This window comes from Bradysia coprophila, unplaced genomic scaffold, assembly GCF_014529535.1.
Source record: "Bradysia coprophila strain Holo2 unplaced genomic scaffold, BU_Bcop_v1 contig_561, whole genome shotgun sequence".
Classification (NCBI taxonomy): domain Eukaryota; kingdom Metazoa; phylum Arthropoda; class Insecta; order Diptera; family Sciaridae; genus Bradysia; species Bradysia coprophila.
Window position 1 is genome coordinate 512883 of NW_023503807.1, and position 23154 is coordinate 536036.

Consider the following 23154-nt stretch of genomic DNA (forward strand, 5'->3'; position numbering starts at 1 on the left):
TCAATACTACCGATAAAAAGTAATAAATGACCGATAAATACATGTTAGGATACATGTTTGCGCTGAAATACATCAACTGATTTATAAATAACTCGAATCAGTGAACATATTGCAGTGACTAAAGTTAGGATTTTGGACCTAAACAGCGATAGATCCTACAGGGGTGATCTACTTATACTGATACGCATCTACTGATACATAAATAACAAAGATCGCACAATATTATTTAATTCATCAAAATTCCGTAAAATTCCCAAAAATTTCTCAGAATTCTTAAAATTCCTGAAAATTCTTGAAAATTCTATAAAACATTCCCAAAAATACTTTGGACGACATTCACTCGACTTATCGCAGTGACAAACTTTTCATGAAATTTTTGATTTTCCATTTATACCCACCACATCAGGTCTCCCCGAATTATCAGATTTTATCCGATTGGTTACCGATTATCGCCCATTCTGACGTAAGACTCTTGACTTTTAGTCAAGGGATTTTCCCGATTTCCCTCATCCGTGACCTTTCTGTTTTTTTTTTGTTAATATTTTTTCTTGGCTGTAAGAGCCGTAAGAGTATATTATTGTCTGGCTCAAATATTTTTTTATTGAGATGGTTTTATTTCGAGCCGAATATTTCGATGAATATTTCCCATAAACAAAAAAAAAATCCGGCGAGACAGAACGGTATTTGGTCATTAAGAATAATAAACTACCGGTAGAAAAAACGGAAGTACCGATAAAAAATAATAAATTACCGATAGAATATATTGAACTACCGATAGAATATAATGAATGTCTGGACCCATTGGACCAAGCGTTTCAAAAGCCACTGGCGAAGAGTGATTAACGATCGATAAAGATCCCAACTTATCGGTATTTTAGTACTTTTTATCGGTAAAAAATTATCGGTAGTTTTGAATATTTTTATCGGTACTTGTGGATTTCCTATCGATCATTTATTATTTTCTATCGGTAGTCTTGAATCAATTTATCGGTCGTTTATTAGTATCCATTTTAAATTAGTCATCAATTTGAACATATTCATTTTAAGGCATCAACTTCAGATCAGTGGTCAATAGAGCTGCAAATTACACTCCCTGTGGTATTTATCTCCAAACCTATGCCTTCGGTTTTATTACTTTTTTTTTAACAGGAGCGTTTAGCCCATTTCAGCGCGTTTGTGCTTTTGCTTTTAAAGCCATAGAATTCACATCAATAGTGCACTATTTCACTATTTTACAATTATTTTCCGCCACCTTCCTGTGGTGTTATCTCCTAATATATGCATTCGATTGTTTCTTTTTACAGTTTTTTTAAACTCATCGCAGTGAGTATGGGGCAAGAGCTACAATTATGCATTTTATGGCCCTAATTCTGTGAATGCAGTTTTGAAGTCAAAATAGAAGAATGTTCTTTTGATAACTTACCCACTCATAGGGGATCTTACCCACTCATAAGATGGGACCTAGTATTTGCATTTTGTTGGACAAAAATTCACTATAAAACTGTTGTCCTTATCAACACAGGTGACTCGAATTTCCCAAAAAAAAATGAATCTAACGTTAAATCAATTAGTAAGTTCCTTTGTCCAAATATCAATATCAACATTCTAAAAATTAAACGTTACGACTTTCTTTGTATTTAGAGTACTTTTGAGCCACTCGAAATAAATGCGCATAGACAGGAATACCGTCCGCTGAATTTTTCATATAAAATTCTTTATCGTCATAGCTGCTGCAGAAAATGATGCGTTGGCGTGCATTTAATTGAGTTAATTAAAAAACATTTAGTTTTGCTTTTACATACACTGCTGTGTGTACATGAGAGAAAAAAAAGTTCATTAAAATTTAATTATGTTAATTTGAACAAAAAAAAGTTATTTATTTGCAAAATACTTGTATGTTCAGCATGAAATTACTCGGTATTGTGATTTGCTGCGAGTATTAAAAATTCCAATTAAACTTGGAACATAATTTAAACATAAATAGTCGAGTGTCTCATTGAAAGTGTATTTAAGACAAGCTAGATTTACAATCTGTTAGGTTCGTACACGTCAACAAATAAGTAGATCCTGTTACGGTTACAGTACGATTCCTGTTCGTAAGTGGCTTTGCAATTCATGTTTTCAAGTTCCTAAAGGTAAGCTTTTTTTGTCAGAAACTCCTGTGAACTCCTCAATCTTCTCATTTAATGTCGGAGCTCAAAGTGCTGAGAACAAAAATTCAAGCACTTTCAACGCACGCCACAGTCGTAACTTAGAAACATACTTTGAATGTCGTTGATCAGGGAAAATTAACACATGGACAGGGTGAAGACGGTGATCAATGATCGTCAGAAAGCTGTGCTCCCCTCGAATGGTTGCGACTAGAGATAATTGTCATTAGGGCGTATCGAATTTTGCAAATTTTAAGGACCGCGATAGCCTGTGTGCGGAAAACGTATGTCATCGAAAACTGTGTCCGGGCATGTGGTTGATGGATCCAATGGAGCCATGGAAGAAGTCCCCCTGGGCGACTTTAAGTTTCCGAATGTCATAATTCGGAAAGTTGAGAGTATTTTTGAAAACAATTTTCTAGCGGAATGTAGAGCTTTGAAAACTCTACAAAACTACCGAAGAAACCGATGGTCCAAAAGGTGTCACTGCCAAGATTGCCTAACATCGAAAATGTGACCTTTTGGTTTTTGACTTATATTTCCTGAGAGACAAATGATTTTGTTTAGCCTGTGGTATGAGGTGGTAGAGGAGATATTTTGTGAAAAAGTTCAGCTACTGTCGTGGAGTATTATGCAAGGTGTCCTCGACTCAACAGCACCGGTTGCAGTGTCTGCACTTGCTTCGTGGGCGACGAGGCCACTCTTAAAAATTCCATTCACAAATGTTATAAAAGTGATTTCAAGAGTATATCCGATCGGGACATGCCTAGTGTACTGGAAGTGCTCGACCTCCTCTACCACCTCATACCACAGGCTAAAAAAAATCATTTGTCTCTCAGGAAATATAAGTCAAAAACCAAAAGGTCACATTTTCAATGTTAATCAATCTTGGCAATGGCACCTTTTGGACCATCGGTTTCTTCGGTAGATTTGTAGAGTTTTCAAAGCTCTACATCGCGCTAGAACATTGTTTTCAAAAATACTCTCAACTTTCCGAATTATGACCATCGGAAACTTAAAGCCGCCCGGGGGGACTTCTTCCATGGCTCCATCGGATTGATCAACCACATGCCCGGACACAGTTTTCGATGATCTACGTTTTCCGCACACAGACTATCGCGGTCCTTAAAATTTGCAAAATTCGATACGCCCTAATTGTCATACACACGAGTACGTTCTAGCCTTTAAACCGTCACCTGCATTTTTTTCTTCTTCTTACCACAAGTTTTCTTCTATTTCGAAATTAATGCAAATCTCTACTCCATTCGCATTATTCACTATTTAATTCTGTGTGAATGAATTTATGCAAATTTATCTCATAGCTTCAATTTCATCGATTTAACTCCATTAAAATTCTCGCTGTGTATCAATGGCGTGATAGCAATGAAGAAAGGAAAGAAAGAATAAAAACCGATTGTCGTCCGATCTAATTGATATTTACAATTTAATAAATTAATGCACAATCTCTCAATGAAGCGATACGGTTATAATCAAGCAAATTATTTCTAAATTGAACAGCAAACATTAACATAGAGTCAATTGACAATAAATTTTTCTTTCCTCCTTTTTTTTACCAATTACAATAAATCGTTAGTGTGTAAACAACTTAAGTACCGACACTTGCCGATGGAGTATTATATTATATGAAACAGAGCATAATATACCATAGCCGGTTTTATAAGTGAAACCAATTTTGATTGTATTTATACAAAGGAAAAGAAGAAAATGTTTTCAAGCACAGTGCTATGACCAATTAGAATAAACAGTTTATGAAATAAAAATATGGTTAAAACGCGCACCGGAAATTACTTATTTAAACGCCAATTTATCCATTTCTGTATAAAATAACGTGTGTGTGTGTGTTTTGTGTATATATAATGTGTCTCTCTGATGTGTAATATGTTTTCATGCTGAAACTGGGGGCTCATTTCAATAATAATAATGTCGCCTGTATCATCATCGCTTCATTTATTTATGCAGAATTATTATTTTAATTATGTTTTGCTGGATTCTAGAAGATATTATCACACGTGTGTGTAATGTCTATATGAATATATGTGTGCAGAGTTGTTCGTTCTTGTCGCTATTGCAAGTACATTTACCGTATGACTCATGGAATATTATCACATTAAAATGTTTTGCTTTTCTTTTCTTTTTTCTTTTTTTCTTTCCTTTTTGAATTGTTAGATTTTGGAATGGATATAATGAACGAAATGTATGCATCCGCGAGAATCATAATTTAACACACTACGGGTGCTCCGGTGTGTGTGTGTTTTAAAAACGCTAAAAGCGATAAGTTGACGGTGTGTGTTTGTAATTAATTTTTGAAATAAGTCAATGGAATTAAATCAGAGAAGAGTTGTTAAGTCTTAAACACATACCTTATTTATTTATTATTTTTACGTTAATTAAAATTTTAAATCGAAATCGAAATGGTACCCAGTGTAAATAAATGATAATTAACGTAACGTACCTACCCACGTTAAATGGACAGGGAAATAATTGAAGATAATGTAAAGCTTCTCTAGCCCGAATAAAATGAAAATTATGGTTGACATATTTAAGTATCTCGTGTTATTTATGATTCATCCACAATTAAAGTTTTTTTTTATTCCAAACATTAACTGTTTGTAAATTGGAAAATGTTTCTGAAAATTGTTCTTAATACCAAAGTTTTGTTATTTGATCAGACACAAATTATAAACTTTAAATGCTGTCACAGATAAGTAATTGTAGTTGTTAACAAGTAACGTCGATAGAAACACCTGTTACTTGTCCCAGTCATATAAGAAAATACTTTTCCTTTCTCTACTTTTTGTGAATTTCTAAAATACTTTAGAGTGAAGAATGCTGTACTAAGTAGTGACCTTCAACAATTTAAATAACATGAATTGAAAGCGATTAGAATTCATTTTAAAAATCATCACAAAATCTCGTCCACACCTATTTTCGAGAAAAGAATCATAACACTTAGTGACATATTTCTGGCCAAGACATTCTTCAAATCGATTTTTTACTATGAAGCCATGATGGCTAATTTTTTTGGCCAAATGGAGAAAAATGTAGATCTGGTTGTGTTCTACATTTTTCTCCATGTGACCAAAAATGAGCCATCATGGTAAAAAATCGATGTCTTGGCCGAAATATGTTCTTTAAATTTTTTGTCAGCTAGTACAGTAAAAAATACAGTTAGTTCAATCTAAAATCCAAATAAATTTCTAAAAATCAAAAGTCAAATTTTTGATTTTTAGAAATTTATTTGGGGGTATTCCTCGACTCCCTTAGTACTTTCCGGTGTGCCTAAAGTTGATGAGTCGCAATAACCGGCCGGAAACGTGTTAAGAGACATTAATGTTCTCAGTCAATTAAAAGTTTCCAGTCTATTATGTTATTTTTTGGCACAAAATTTGACAACGACTCAGCAAATTAAAATTTTGCGCCAAAATATTATAGACTGCGAAGGAAATAATTGACTGGGACCATCGATGACTTTTGAAACTAGTAAAAATCAAAAATTGTTTTTTTCTTAAGATGAACACACTGTACTACTCCCGTGTTAACCAAAAAGAGCTTTCGATAGCTTTAAGCTTCTTTTGTATTCCACCTAAATATTCCAATTTTCCAATGGAAACCAAAAGAACCTCAAAGCTTTCGAAAGCTTTCCAAAGTAAAATAGGAAGAACAATGCGATATAATGTTTTGACTTTTCAAAAATCTGTTATGTATAGTACATTATCTCCTATAATGTTTGATACGGAATCAATTACTTCAATATATTTGACAAATGTTCCGCTCTGTAAGACAACATCAGTCCGGGCTCATTGCTTATTGTGGTTTTCGTATTCGAAGCTAGCTCATAGAGTCAGATTTGTCGAAGGTATTTAACTAAGCAATTCGAGGCAAGAGACTCATACACGTCTTATGATCTCCAAACTACATTAGACAATGGCTAAAGAAACAGCATCGCGTCACAATTTATATAAATCCTGATAATAACAGAAACCATAAGTTATTTTTGTTTAATTAAAAATTAATAAGAGTTTCGTTTGTAATGCCGAAAAACGGTTAAGAAGAAAAACAATTAGCAAACCCAGTCATAAAAGTGGTGTTCGCCAAAAAAAAAAAACCAACAACAAGAAGAACACCAAGAACAGCCATAACACTCTCATTAAATTCGCCCATCCTTCGAAAAAGTAATATAATTTTGGTCGATCACATAAAAAAATAATTAATTTTTGCCTAGACACAATTTTCCATACAATTTACACATACACATTCATACTAAGACGTTACACACATAATAGCACCCTCAAAAGAAATTTATCCAAGTCAGAGAGCGTGCTGCTGCTGCTACTGCTGTTGGGAGCTTCTGCTCTTAATGGCTTAAATTCTATATCGTACAACAATAAAGTAAAGCCAGGGCATTAAAGGTTCATTAAGGAACGGCGACGGTTGAAGTTATACAGTTTTGGTACATGTAATTAATTGCTGAAGATAAAAAGCTGCAATTGATTACTCGGGTATTTTAATTAAAAAAAATCGTTTTGGAGTCGTGAAGTATAATAACCGCTTTCTGTAGCAAACAATTAAAAAAAGATTTTTTTCGCTTCTTCTTCTTCTCTCTTTGATGTGTTTGTTTACAGTATCTGTCTTTTAATTTAGTTACACTATCCCCCGGTCTGCGATCGAGTTATTTAAATGATTGTTCTCCTTTTACACACACAAAAAATACTTCGACTCTTAATGTAATTTATATTTTGTTCCATAAATAAACTTGAGGCGTATTAATATAGAAGTCTCATTGCTACTTCATATACATATTAATATAACAAACCAGAGAGTGTTCATAATCAACCAATTAAATAATAACAAGAAATATCAATTAACTGTTTTAATTCCATTCACTCAACCAACAGAGTGAATGTAATTTGATTTGCTTTTAGTGGTATTGAAAAGAGCACTTACCCAATTGGTTTTGCAAACAGGAGTGTGGGTGATGTCGTTGTAACTTATATTATATAGCCCACACCGCTATACACGATTATACCGCCAAGAAGAAGAGTGATTTTATATTTTTTTATATTTTTTTTTTCGTTTTTATTTGTTCCGTTCTTCTTCTATTTTTTTTTTTGTGTGTGTATACGAATGGAGTGCTTGGGGTAGATTGAAGGAATCCTGGTAGAAAATTGAAAGTGGCGCGTGAAGTGGATATCGCTTACACTTAAATAAATCCAATAACAAGTAGCATCACTGTATGTTTGTTTGCATTATTCCTTGATCCTAATCATTTTTATTTTGCTAATGAATTAACGACTAAATTCTTGAATGAGATGTGGATTTCTCTCTGTTTTATTTCTTCTTTTTTAAAACACCACAACACTTTTTTTTCTTCACAACAGAATATTCTTCCTTTTATTTTTCCTATCACTTCCACATCACATTAGATTTGTATCGTTTCATAATTTATATTTTAAAAGAATATTTCACTCGAACGACAATTCGAAAAACGCACGAAAATACAAACGAAACATTCTTTACCACAGCACCAAAATGTGCAGCCCGTATAATTAGACAGGTCACAATAACTCAGAAAATATTTTATTGTTGCCGATTAGTACGTTTTCAATTTTTTTTTACCATCCCTAAGCGACTCGTTTTTTAATATTTCAAGAAATCCAAATTTAGACAACAACGATTTATGTGATAAAAATATTTCTGTTGCCAAAAATCGCTAATTTCATTGCTGGAAGTGTTTTATACCCGTGATCACAATCGCCCAATTAATTACAACAACCCATTTTAATGAGATTTTATGTCAATTTGATCAAGTTTCGTGAATGTTAATCATACGTCGACGGAATTTCAAAGCCAACCACTTTAAACTGACACAAAAACTTAAAAACATCAATTTTCTCTCGATTAATACCAATATACCGCTTGTATGCAGCAGCGAAAGACCACTGTACGTATCAATGTTCTTAATCAGACTGAATCTCTGATGTTTTGGTTTCGTGTTTCATTGTACCTTACAACACATAATATTTCGTATTAAATGCGCCGGTTACTCGAATTTTCCTCCTTCACATTTTACAGACATTTCGCTCTCTCGGCACCACTTTTTTACCGCTCCTCTTATTTCTCGTATGTCTCTCAGTACAGTTTGTGCACTTTTATATTCATACATATACCGACTTTGCTGTTGCTGAATGTATATACACGACACTACACACACAAGGCCAAAAAGGAAGAAAGCGAAAAAAGAAACGAAACGGACGAAATGTTTTCCACTATTTAATGAAAAATTTTTGCGAAAAAGCACTCAATGAAATTGCAACGAGTAAAACGGATCAAACTGAATAGAGCATATTACAAGATCCCGGTGTGTATATTTTGTAGCATGTATCCATCATAACGTATATTTTATACGGCACACTGTTTTGTTTGGCGGCACTTGCGCAATGTCTTTTTAATTAGGGGAATGTGTCCTTCTCTTGATTGTATTGGGAGATTTAGGGTAAGGAAATGTGTTTTTAATTAATTTAATTAGCATATTATAATTACGGTATTAATATCAAACATAAAAACTAATTAAATATTTCTGTGAGTAATTGAATTATATTTGGTTAGAATAAAAAAAAATGCGAAGACCGGAATTTAGAGACTGCAATGAAGAAAGGGAACATTTTGCAATATGGTTTTTCGAATATAGTCGCACGTACTATATTGTATTGTGCACATGGAAATGGGTATATACTAATATGCGGAGTACTTTTCTTTGTTATAGGTATTCAATTTTATGCTTTGTTGATATGCATATTCGAACAATGTGGCGGGTCTAGCTGCTTAACGCTGTATTTAATCTCATTAGAGGAAGGTTTCAAAAGAATTATGTTCGAGTTGACTGTGATGTTCATCGTAAAGGGTTTCTTTTTTGTAATAAGCAGTCACAATTTGATATCGATGTTAGTGAATTAGGTAAAGACCGTCTTATAGTCTTATTAGCTTAACAGTGTGGCCTAAGACATTTCAAGCCAAAACTTTTTCTTATCCTTTTTTTCTTGCTTTGCACTTCAAGCCAATGTACCTACATTCCTAGTTAGCAGGCATGAGCGCCGACGGAGAAACCTCGGCGGCGGCTAGCCGAAAAAAATTTCTCGGCGGCGGCGAAAAAGTCGGCCTGAGCCGGCTTTCAAAATAAAAACGTTTAGATAAATTCATGGAAAATGAACTAGTAAGCATGAAAATGAAATTGTACGGAAAGCGAAAATGTAGGTAGATTAGGTTGTTCAAAGTGCAAGTGGAACTGGTCTTGTTACAAGCAAGTCTCTAAGTCTAAGGTTCACTAACACGTCAAGTTTTATTGCCTCAAAACTTGAACTAAATGGAAAATCATGCTCCGGTACACTCATTTAACTCATTAAGAAAATGGTTTTCGATAAGAAATCGAAAGCTCACGAAAATCAAGTAAAAATTGAAAAGAAAAAAAAATCGAGAAAATTCGCAAAGATCGATAAAGTTTTCTCAAATTTGTGAATTAACTGATTGTGCGCCTTCGGCTCGTTCCGCAAAGGTCATACTTGCCAAAACAACAAACTTAGAAGCGAGGACGTAATATACCATTCTGGAAAATTCATGAAAATTCAAGAAAATTTTCAAAATTTTCTTAATTTTGTAAAAAAAATTCAAAAAGTACTTGAGCTGCTTAGGATCAACAGGAATCTCGGTTTTCAAAATTATTTCACCCATTCACCTTTCGAAATCTTTATTTCATTTTCCAGCCGTTTCAAGCCGGCTTGAGCCGTGTTTTTGGCAGCTTATTTGCGGCTTATTTTCGGCGGCGCTCATGCCTGCTAGCTAGGTTAAACCGATTCATATCAGAAATGTTCATAAATAATTATGTTTGCTTTTTTAAATGTTACCGCCAGATTTAAGTGATCAACATCTCGAAAAGTATGCATTTCTTAGAAATCAAATGTACCATACTCCCTAAAGTACTCCCTGAGTTGTTGACGGCAACAGTAAAGAAAACGAACACATTTGTGAACGTTCCCTAAATTAAATTCGTAATTTGAAGCACATGAGTAGTTAACACTAGTACAACTGGAGTTGTACTAGTGTTAACTACTACATGATTCCGTCTTTATTCCGATTTATTACTTTCGTTAATTGTTAATTTACCGAAAGGAGAAACTGTCTGCTGCAAAAATGTTTTTAAGGGTATCACTGCGAAGAAATAGCGTGTTTTCTTTGCCATTATATTACCAACATATTTAATGATGAAAAATCAATTAAAAATCTCATTACATCAACCGCAATGCTGCCGATAGACGGCTAAATAAGAATGCCTTTTCCTCCTCTATTCTCTATAATAACCACAGTCAACTACGTGTGTATAATATCATAAGACACACAATCAATAACCAATTCAACCAGTAAAAACCATTGCATTATATACACCTACCATACCTAACCAAAACGAACGAACGAACTTTCATTTCAATTTAATCCGCTTCATTAGGAACATAAAATAAATAGCAACAGCAACAAAAATGAAAAAAGTTACCCGAAACAACCAATCTTTTGTGCTTAAACCATATCAGATAATTTTAATTAATTTTCGAACACAAAACAATGCCCTACGCCATAAAGAGTTTGTATGTGTGTATGCAAGGTATAAATGTATCTATGCGCTGTAAATCTATATCTGCAAATGAATGTATATATCTATGAGTGTTGTCTACGGAATAAAATCGGAAGCTCGATGTCAATCACTTAGAATTGCTTTATGTGTAGTTTGTAATAAAAAAGAATGAAAATTACAGTCAGCGAAGCGTACGAGATCGTCAACAATGAAAATGTGATGGCGATGGAAATATTAAATGTTCGAATACAAAAAGCAAGCACTTAGGTCGGTGCAAATTTTAACAGCAAAAGCGAACGATAAAATGTACTTTTCTTGCACAAGTTCTGCAAAAAGTGCTGCCAGAGAGTCTTTTTCCCCTTTTCCTTTAAATAAAACTAAAAATATTTCTGAATTTGTATTGCGTTTGTGCATGGAGAAAATTCATTTTCCGATGAATTGGAAAATCTGCTCGGTTCACACAAAAAACGTCTCAGTGTAATTTCGTCTGCCACTTCTATCATTTCAGCTTTTAGGATTTCACAAGCTTTTTACGTCTCGCATCAATTTTTTATTTATTTTTCTTTTCATCATTCCAATAGCCAGTACACACACACACACACACACACACACACACTACACAATTATAACTCTTTTTGACTGAAAACTGTAGGAATTTAATTAAACTTTAGTGCCAAAGGACATAAAAATGTGAGGCATGATTCTGTATCAATGTCACAGATTAGACTTTGTTTTGAAATAATAACGAAATATTAAATTGGCTGGAAATAAAAATGTGAGGAGACGTATTGTACGCAAGTTTATTGCTAAAATTCATGACTGTCGAAAGTTGGACATAAAACGTTTTTTTTTACTGTAAATGCAGAGTGCTTTTACCGATAAAAAATACAACAGAAAACACAATTACAGCAAGTAGTCATCAATATTTTAATTTGACAGATGATTATCATTCGATCCTCTGCATTTTTCAAAATCTTATCAAATCAGCAGTTTCCTTTGTGTACGTGCATACACATCTCGCGCACCATAGACAAAATGAATGTAGATTTTCAGTGCCGTATCTCCGTGAGGACCAATTCGACCATGGTCCAGGGCGCTGGGAAAAATGAAACGCTGGATAATGGAAACAAAAATTAATTTTGACACATTGTAGCAAAAACGTTTTCCAGAAGGAACTAATTATTTCTTTCTGACACTAGGGAGTATGGGCCTATTTACAGAAGCAAAAATTGGTTAATCTACGTATTTGAAAGGCTTTGTCACTGTTTACGAATTTGCAAAAAAAAAAAATTATGTAGATTCAGGTGCCGTAACAAAAATGAAGGTCGAGTGTCGATTTTTTGTTTTGACCAATTGTCATCAATTTCTCCTTTTCGTCCTTACAAAAATAAAAGTTTGCCCTACTCACTGTGACGAGATATTTGAGTGAAATAAAAGTATTAAAAGCACACATACGTTACAAATTAATTAAAATCTAATGTTGCCAGTAGTTTGTCCTCAATTCGTCCTCAATCCTTGACTATTTTTGTTTTTGATTAGTGTCGTGTCACTTATTTAGTGTGAAATGGTGTGAAAATCTATGAAAATAGCACTTTTCACACAATTTCACACCCTTCACATCCACCTTGGACTTATTGAAATATGCCTTAACGAAGAAAATCGTCGTTAAAGTCGTTAGTCATAACTAAACAGCCTCAATGAAGCGGGGCTGTTTAATCATAACACGAGTATATGATTTTTTTAAATGTAATAATTTCGGTGATTTCGATGCGATTTAATTCAAATTTATGCGTAAATGTGCTTCTTGTGTGGCTTTAACAGTTTAGAGAAAATGTGAAAAAATGGCCAAAACTTTTAATTTTGTATGAAGCCGATCGCTGAAACCTTCAAAAAATGATTCCTCTAGTTGATATCTAATAAATTACTAAAGACACTAAAGCTGTACTACGTCATCTACACCGCAAGGCTTAAGTGTCCATTTTACTCAACAAAAAGCACTCCGTGAGAGAGCCGTTAGAGAGTAAACTGTCGAATAAACAAAGAAAAAATTAAAAAAATTCAATTTTGTCTCTCATAACTAGACATTAAGCCGACATTAAAAAAAGGGTCGGCTCTCACGACTGGTGTGATCTGAGTTTCAAAAGAGATGACCCAGTAGTAATAAAATGTAATCTTAAAAATTACGTTTTAGTGGAGGTGCTTTAGTTTCAAGGTGTGTACGTTTCCGGTAAAATAAATTAGTGCGAAAGTATAGCACTGACAGTGCGTTGGCGAATTCTAAATATATCGTTGACCGTCATTTGTGTGATAATTTTTTTACCGTGTAAATTTACATAAGAAACTCACGATCAGATTTTCGCTATCGCACCTCTCGGTTAAATACCTTGTATTCCAACTTAGGAAATTTATATTTTCCAATTCCTGATTTCAGTCGATTAAATTTGTCTTTTTTTTGTGAATGACCTTCCAAATAATTGGAAAAAGAATCAAAGGATACGATGGGTTGGTGTCAAAGATTCACTTCGAAAAAGAAAATATTCAGGAAAAAATCAAAGGATACACATCCATATTAATACATACCAAAATGCTTCAGAGACAACGTTTTTAATTATTCAAGTGTTCAATGTTTCTCCACAATACAAATGCGAATACATGTTATAGCATTTATTGTAGAAAGATTGTTTTTTTATTATTTATTTATTTTTTTGTGTATATTCCTCTGAGAATATAAACTTCAATTCAGTTCACCTCGATACGTACGAAAGTCACTATAAAATTTCAATAGAGCATCGGCGGCAGCAGATTCAAAGTAAATCTTCCGTTACATTTAACTCACATTTTCCTATTTATGTGTTTTCTTCCATTTTTTTCCTTTTCTTTTTGGAAAAAAAACGATGAAAAACATTTTACAATTGATTATTGTGAGTTATTGTTTATGAGTTTATCTATTCATTCAAACTGAATTACGCGCTTCAATTGTCTGCATCATTTGCAATTTCGTTTCTGGTTTCGTTGAAAAAAAAAGTTTCTTTGAGCAAAACTTTTTTTGTGATTCAAATGGATTACAAACGATCGTTCACAGGTCCTTAAAGCATTGTTAGTCTTACAAACGATTTAGGCATGTGTTGAACAATCAACGCACTTAAAGCGTGAGTGGTGCTCTAAATAGGGTACTGAAACTGTACAGCGTGTCGTACAACTGTAAGACATTGTAAAAACAATTTCATACAAAATAGTACTATGTTTTGTGCAGTTACCTTTACACCAGTTACCTTAACACCAGTGATCAATGCTCTTTATATTATCGTTTCATCTTGACACACTCAACAATAATGTTCTTAAGTAGCTTCAACAGGTCAGGTCCTAAGGAGTGGGTGGGTAATTTTCAGTTCCACGGTCCACGGAACTAACTATTTCCTTACATCGTTCTCCTTTTTTTCGCATGGGAAGGTTAAAGACTTTGACGGTCCAAAAGCAATAATAACACCATCTACAAAACAACGACTGAATGACGTTATTATTGCTTTTTGGACCGTCAAAGTCTTTAACCTCCCATTATGCAATAAACTATTGACACCGATAACGTGAGGCCGATGCTCACGGACAAACCTACGAGAACTTTAATCTACCACATGCGACGCAGAATTTTTTTGGTAAATTTTTTGTTGAAAATTTTTCAGTTAAAATTCTGTTTGTTCAAATTTTTTCTGAAAAAATTTATTGTCGAATGGTTTAAGAAACTAGGTCAGTTAATTTCAATTAATTGACTGTGAAATTCAATTTTGCGTACCGACGCTGACAGCGTCACCTCTAGCGATATCACTTATTTTAGAAGTTATCACACATATGTAGACTGCGTCCAACTTTGCTCTGAAAGAGTTTTTGCCGGTATTAAGTAATTGTTTGAACACTCTTATTTTGACAAGTAGGTTTACAGGCTCGGACCAGGTCAGGTCGACCTGAAATCTGATTCAAATCTTTCAAATAAAAATTTTCATTTTACATTGAATTTTACAATTACCATTTTTCAGTTCAGGTCAGGTCAGATCTGATGAATTTAGTGTTAGAGGTTCCAACTTGCGGTGAGGAATAAAAGCAGTGATACAAAAAAGTGATGTTTATTCAATCGCTGATTCTAACAGAATAAACATAAAAACTGTCTTTCCTCAAGTGCCAACTTGATTGATTTAACTCAATTAGAATTTATGAGAATGCTAAGTTCAATCTTCAACACTTCTTCTCATTCCCATAAATTCTACCACTTGAATAAATATCATCCTCCGTTGCATAACGACAACATAATAAATCAAATTATATCTTAAGTCTTCGTCTCCGTTAACTTCCTCCTTAACCAGAACCATATGGACTGCCGTAACCAGCTTCTCCATCATAACCATACACTCCGCCGTACGAAGAACTATCGAAGCCTTCACATGCAACTTTGCCACCAACGACCGACTCTGCGGCGACCGATTTCTCAACCATTGTCCCAATGAATCTTCCACCTTCGTCTTTTGCCTTCCGTCTTCGTCTTCCGCCTTCTGTTTTGTTCTTTTGTTCTGTTTATCATCCTCTCCAAGATCCTCTCCTCCATCTTCTTCTTCTTCTTCTTCTTTTGTCTTCTTCTTCTCTTTTTGTCTTCTTCTTCTCTTGTAAACTTTTTCTTTTGCTCAAACTTTGTTGCTCTCCGCTCAAGTTCTGTTGCTGAACTCAGTTCCACTTTCTTCTCTTTTCTTTTCTTTTCCTTTCTTTTCTTTTCTTTTCTTTCGTCCGGTAAACTTTGCCAATGTCGATGCCGTAAATAACACTTGTTTCTTCTTCTTTCATTGCTCGCAATCCATTCTTTCGTCCATTTTTAGTCCTGTCGTCAACGTTCTTTCTTTTCCAAATCATATTCCAAATCCTACTCCGTTTTCACTCCATGTCAGCATACTTTCATTCTCGATTTTATTTCCATCTTCATCTTCTACTTTTCACTGCCCTATCCCCGATCTGGGCCCATAACCTGTTAGAGGTTCCAATTTGCGGTGAGGAATAAAAGCAGTGATACAAAAAAGTGATGTTTATTCAATCGCTGATTCTAACAGAATAAACATAAAAACTGTCTTTCCTCAAGTGCCAACTTGATTGATTTAACTCAATTAGAATTTATGAGAATGCTAAGTTGAATCTTCAACATTTAGAACAGGTCAGATCCGGTAGGTTTTTGAAATTATGAAATTTTCTGTCAGGTCACATCATGTAAAATCTGGTTTCAGGTTCAGGACGAGTGAAATGTGACGATTCCATAGTTTATAGTCCTTACTCGTAAAAAAATGTCCAAACAAGGACACACCACCATTCGAAAGACACATTGTATAGATGGTCAAACAAATACATAGTTTTACATCGCAAACGGTAATGCTTCCGATTTACAACGCCAGTCAAAAGTTAATTAATTTGAGGAAAATATGCAGTATACCAAACGGAACTTAGAGCCAAAATTTATAATCGCAACAATATATAAAGTAGAATTTCATCCAATTTGCAATAAAAGCACGTTCCGTTCAATTTTCAACAAATTTTTCTAACATTAATTTGGCTTCCCCATAACAGGATTTTTTTTTGTTGTTGTTGGAAAAAATGAAGATCTAACTGTACTCTCATACAATATTTTCTTTCATTGATTCTTGTTCATATTTATATTCTCGGCTACTAATAAATATACACTTTCGAAGGCTTTATATGCTGTAACTTTCAATATGTTCATCTGAACGATCTGAACTGAACGTAGAAAAAAAAATGTTTTTGCCTTTTAAATTGAATTATTGACTATGTGGAACATTCATTTTTATTTAATTTTTTGTATTACATGTGAAATAAGAAAGCACATATTTTGCAAGACTAAATGTGTACATGAAAGGGAAGTATAAAGTTGTAAAAGGATGAGTTTTCATTTAATGAACTAGCTCTCTGTAATATTATCTCATTCCACAAAACATACATTTTTTTTCGTCTTCCTTCACACACACCCACACACATTCGTACAAGATGATTCATATAGAGAGAATATAGATTGCATGCAGAAAATAACTCACCCATATGAACCTCATATTCTGCCATTATATGTATAACAAACCCAACAATTTTCATTAAGTTTCCCATTCAAGTAACGAATATAGTTGGGTAAATTGCACACGTGCAAATATCATAGTAATGCTGCTCACGTCTTCGCTTAGCAATTTATTGATTTTTGGTTTGAGAAAATAGATTCGTAATTAATAGTAAATATACTCTCGTTTTGGCCCGTTAAATCTACAGATATATTACCACTCGTCGACATGAAGGTACCTATAAACAATCAAAGTAATTATTATTATTATTATTATTACAATTGTTTTTATGAACGTAAAAATGATGATGATCGAATGTGATGTGCTCGGTAGCAAACGAGTATGATGAAGATATTTAATTTCTTTTGGGAATACTTATATTGATTTGTACTTTAGATGGCATATAAGTTATTATAGACGTGTCTACAAGCAGTTAGTTAGTTAAACGATTTGTTGTGGAAAAACTTGCAGATTCTGTAACTTGATTGAACTATTTTCTATATATTTGGTGGTTCGTGATGGAACCTATTTCAAAACCCCGAATGTCTCGAAAATATGATTTCTCTAGAAAAATTAGGAGTTTGGACGGATAGCACTTGCTTTGTTAAAACTGTTAAAGTGTCAATTTATTGATAATATTTCAATCAGTTATACTAGACATTATCATAGTATTTTGCTGCAACATCCGAGAAGGGACTCACTTTTACAGGGCCTATTATTTGGGAATTAATTCCCAAAATTCCCAAATATTCCCAAATATTCACAAAAATTTAAGACCAGGTAGACGTAGACTTAAATAAAATTTGAACGATTCAGTGGATATCATGCTTATAAAATTTGTGATACATAATAAAGCGTTTTAAGCCAGCGGCGTTGGAGGTACCCCAAAAAATGTATGTGTTACGGCACAGCCCTGCTACTAGCATGAACACTGAATTGACAAGTGTCAAATTTGGAGACTTTAGTGATACGAGCTACCGCTTAGGATTATGTTTTAACTCATACAACAAAAACAAGTCATCTATCTGTATAACAGAAACGCAGTGCCTACTGTGATTTCATCAGCCTCATGGTTTGGGAATCAATATTGTTAATATTTGTGAATTTTGGGAATATTTGGGAATATTTGGGAATATTTGTGAATTTTGGGAATATTTGTGAATTTTGGGAATATTTGTGAATTTTGGGAATATTTGTGAATATTTGTGAATATTTGTAAATATTTGGGAATTTTGGGAATATTTGTGAATATTTGTGAATATTTGTGAATATTTGTGAATTTTTGGAATATTTGGGAATATTTGGGAATTTTGGGAATATTTGGGAATATTTGTGAATATTTGTGAATTTTGGGAATATTTGGGAATATTTGTGAATATTTGTGAATATTTGGGAATTTTGGGAATATTTGTGAATATTTGTGAATATTTGTGAATTTTTGGAATATTTGGGAACATTTGGGAATTTTGGGAATATTTGGGAATATTTGTGAATATTTGTGAATTTTGGGAATATTTGGGAATATTTGTGAATATTTGTGAATATTTGTGAATATTTGGGAATTTTGGGAATATTTGTGAATATTTGTGAATATTTGTGAATATTTGTGAATTTTTGGAATATTTGGGAATATTTGGGAATTTTGGGAATATTTGGGAATATTTGTGAATATTTGTGAATTTTGGGAATATTTGGGAATATTTGTGAATATTTGGGAATATTTGGGAATATTTGTGAATATTTGGGAATTTTGGTAATATTTGGGAATATTTGTGAATATTTGTGAATATTTGTGAATATTTGTGAATATTTGGGAATTTTGGGAATATTTGGGAATATTTGGGAATATTTGTGAATATTTGTGAATATTTGGGAATATTTGGGAATTTTGGGAATATTTGGGAATATTTGTGAATATTTGTGAATTTTGGGAATATTTGGGAATATTTGTGAATATTTGTGAATATTTGGGAATTTTGGGAATATTTGTGAATATTTGTGAATATTTGTGAATATTTGTGAATTTTTGGAATATTTGGGAATATTTGGGAATTTTGGGAATATTTGGGAATATTTGTGAATATTTGTGAATTTTGGGAATATTTGGGAATATTTGTGAATATTTGGGAATATTTGGGAATATTTGTGAATATTTGGGAATTTTGGTAATATTTGGGAATATTTGTGAATATTTGTGAATATTTGTGAATATTTGGGAATTTTGGGAATATTTGGGAATATTTGGGAATATTTGTGAATATTTGTGAATTTTGGGAATATTTGGGAATATTTGGGAATATTTGTGAATTTTGGGAATATTTGTGAATATTTGTGAATATTTGTGAATATTTGTGAATATTTGTGAATATTTGTGAATATTTGTGAATTTTGGGAATATTTGGGAATATTTGGGAATATTTGGGAATATTTGTGAATTTTGGGAATATTTGGGAATATTTGTGAATATTTGTGAATATTTGTGAATATTTGGGAATATTTGTGAATATTTGGGAATTTTGGGAATATTTGGGAATATTTGTGAATATTTGTGAATATTTGGGAATACTTGGGAATATTTGGGAATTTTTGGGAATTTTGGGAATATTTGTGAATATTTGTGAATATTTGTGAATATTTGTGAATATTTGTGAATATTTGTGAATTTTGGGAATATTTGTGAATATTTGGGAATATTTGTGAATTTTGGGAATATTTGTGAATATTTGTGAATATTTGTGAATATTTGTGAATATTTGTGAATATTTGTGAATATTTGTGAATATTTGTGAATATTTGTGAATATTTGGGAATTTTTGGGAATTTTGGGAATATTTGGGAATATTTGGGAATATTTGGGAATATTTGGGAATATTTGGGAATATTTGGGAATATTTGTGAATATTTGTGAATATTTGTGAATATTTGGGAATATTTGGGAATTTTGGAAATATTTGTGAATATTTGTGAATTTTGTGAATATTTGTGAATATTTGTGAATATTTGTGAATATTTGTGAATATTTGTGAATATTTGTGAATATTTGTGAATATTTGTGAATATTTGGGAATTTTTGGGAATTTTGGGAATATTTGGGAAGTAGACGATGTGTAAAAGTTTTAACGATAGAAAATACCTGTTGTAATGGCACTGGTTATTTCTAAGTCATTTGTGAACATCGAAAATAAACTTCTGATGGATGAGATTAAATGTCAATGGTATTTAAACACGATTTATAAAGCTTTATTGATAACAATACAAAATAGAAACCAAACTTTTTGGGATAATATATTCAAAAGGAGTAATTATTTGGGAATTAATCCCCAAATATTCACAAAAATTCTCAAATATACCCAAAATTCACAAATATTCCCAAAATTGCCAAATATTCCCAAAATTCACAAATATTCCCAAATATTCCCAAAATCCGTTCCCAAATAATAGGCCCTGACTTTAGAGTCAGTAAATCTCAGAAAATATTTTTTTAATATCAATAAACTAACACAAAATTACCCAAATTGAGGCATTATTTGAATAAAAACACATTTTTGATTTTTTTTGATTTACCGCGATTTTCTGGAGATTTACTGAATTGAGTCTAATTACCAAAATTTGACTTGATGCATAACCGATAAACGTTCACAACCAAATATGAATCCGACTAGAGGAGCGAACACAGAAGATTTTTAATTATCGGATACTTGAACCTTCATTTTAACAATTAGGTATTTTCTTACGTTGGCTTAAGCATAAATTACGCTAAATAAGAAAGCATTAGCCAGAGCTTATGACGTATTCCTAACATGACCAGCCGTTTTTAATCATTTTTCTTCACATCGACATTAAAATAAAAAGTTGCAAGTTGTATAGCATTCAGTCCGATTATCAGATAATTAGATCATCTTGTTCACTCAGGTGGCAGTGAATCTTGTACACATTTTGATTTTAACCAAACAAAAATCAAGATATCAAGAAAAGAAAAACACAAAATATTTTTCTTCACGTTGATATTTCATTGACCCTTTTAATAAAAAGCTTTTTATTTTAACCTTTTCCTTATCCCAAAGACATTTTTACACGCTTCCATTTCTAAAGGCAATACATTAAATTCCCTGTCAGAAACTATAAAAGTGTTGACGGTTTGATGTGTTTCGCATTAAATGGGATTCACACTCACGTTGGAAAAATAAAGAGGATTATACACACATCCGCACACACACACACACACATCCAAACACTCATACGATTTTCTAAAGATTCCCCACATCGGATTTTATATAATTCACCGTCCATGGAAAACTTTAACTTTTCAAAGAACTTGAGGAAATAAACTATTTTCATATTTGAATTAAACTGTGTGTTCGGTCCTCTTATACATATATTAAACTCTCAGTTTTATAATTGAATACAAAATCTTTCCAATTACTTTGATGTCGATTGAATGCTATGCTGGACACATTTGGAGAGTTTCTAAATTAATTAAATTCAGAAATTGTAAAGTTTCTTGTCGCATACCCCCTGACCGAACGCAAGATGTGTTAAGTTCTTCATTTACATGGAGTTTAAGTGAAAGGAGTGGGTGCGAAACTTTCAAAGTTGAGCATTTAACAGAGCATTGTGTACAAATTAAACAGATGTTTCATTTATAATATAAATTTCTCGAAATCTAAGCTTGTTGACTGACGTGTGTTTGGGTTATATAAATGCATATTCATTGTTCAAATCAAATTATAAAGAGTTTTGCATGCTGGCACCATATAGCAATCACACACAAGTGAATTTGACTAGTTGAGAAAACAATATAGTTGGAAATGAGGTATGGTCTTTCGTTCTTTAGTACTTTTTTTTTGTGAGCATTGTTAGACTTGTAGGAACTTTCCAAAGCTGCAAAGTTTATTATGAATACGGATGTGTGGAGAAGTCTGTCGCTACTACATATTTTTGAATAAAATTACATTCTCCAAGTGACTTTTTCAACTTTTTCATTTCGTTAACAGGGAATCAGGGCTGAGAATGTTAGAAAATGTGCGGCGTCCAGTCATTCCGTGGCACTTTAATTGCCAATTGCCAAGTGAAAGCCAGTGTGTCTTTTCTTTTGCAATATTACATTAAGTCCTTGTTTGGAGACGTTTATTTTACCGAGAGGCTACTCCCTTGTGGTAAAATAACAATCTCTAAACAATTACGTAAGGTATTTTACTTGCGAAGCCCTGCGAAAATGAAAATTTTCGCAATTGTCAAAATTAATTTCGTAGGGTGCTGCAAGTAAAATTTATATACTCGACGTTTCAACATTGAATTCGTAAGTGATATACTGAAGAGAACGCTGCACTCGAATTCGCACTCTCATGGCTCTGGAAAAGTAATCAGTTTTTCAATCAGGAAGTGATCAATATAAACGAGCCGTCAGAACAGTCGGAGCGTTTGCTGCGACTGAGCCCCGTACAAACCCGTACATCTATTGCGTACGTGACCCTAGTTCGTCCGTCGCCCTACTCTTACCGTAAGCCTACTGCGCCCGTAAACGTCAGTAAAGTAAAATTCTTATGAAATGTGTACGTCTTAAAAATTGCGCATAGCGCAATTACGAAGCCCCGTACGACGTTCCTTTCAAATGTAACACAAATTTCGAATTGACCTAAAATTAAGTAAGTATCATTTTCACCGATTTATATTGATTTTACAAAATCCAAAATAGCGGCCGACGGCCATTTTGTTAGGAGGTGGAAAGTAGTACGGCTGCTTCACATTCGTTAGTACCTTTCAAACAAAAAAAAAATCATGAAATTCGGTCAAATTTTACTCGAGATATTAACAAAAAACACCACCTTCACTGTACGGCCGAGTAGCCACATAATAAGCTCACTCCAAGAGACCTAGCTCACGCTCCGGTGAATCGAATTTCATAAACTTTTTTTCCCTGATTGGTACGGTCAATACCTATCTAATAAAGCAAAATCCATCTAAATACGTTCAAATTTGGCCAACCTACAAGCAAAAACGGTTTGCCGCCCTGTACCTAGTTCACACCAAGGGGTCTAACTCACGAATCGATCATCCAATTTTCATAAACTTTTTTTTTGTCGATCGGTATTGTAAATACCTTTCATTTGACGTATCACTTACAATAGTAGTGCTTAAATGTCTGGAGATATCGTCGAAAAACAGTTAGGCACTTATTGGGCCCCAGCTCCGGAAGGGTCGACCCAAAATCGCCCATCTTCGAACTTAGCCTCACTATTTTGACTATCTTTCAGGAAAAAAAAAATTGAAA

The 23154-nt window shown here is 33.2% G+C and overlaps 1 protein-coding gene across 3 annotated transcripts in view; it reads right to left on the bottom strand.

Moving 5' to 3' along the window:
• The window catches only part of LOC119083176 (LIM domain only protein 3-like), a 62627-nt gene extending 54439 nt beyond the window's left edge, over positions 1–8188 (bottom strand). Inside the window, exon 1 of one of the 3 annotated variants that reach the window (XM_037192836.1) lies at positions 7116–8183. The gene's annotated coding sequence lies outside the window, so the exon portion shown is untranslated. Of the gene's footprint in view, positions 1–7115 lie in introns of all 3 variants that reach the window. The other 2 variants (XM_037192835.1, XM_037192837.1) reach the window with 2 other exon arrangements.
• Between the last annotated feature and the right edge of the window lie 14966 nt (positions 8189–23154).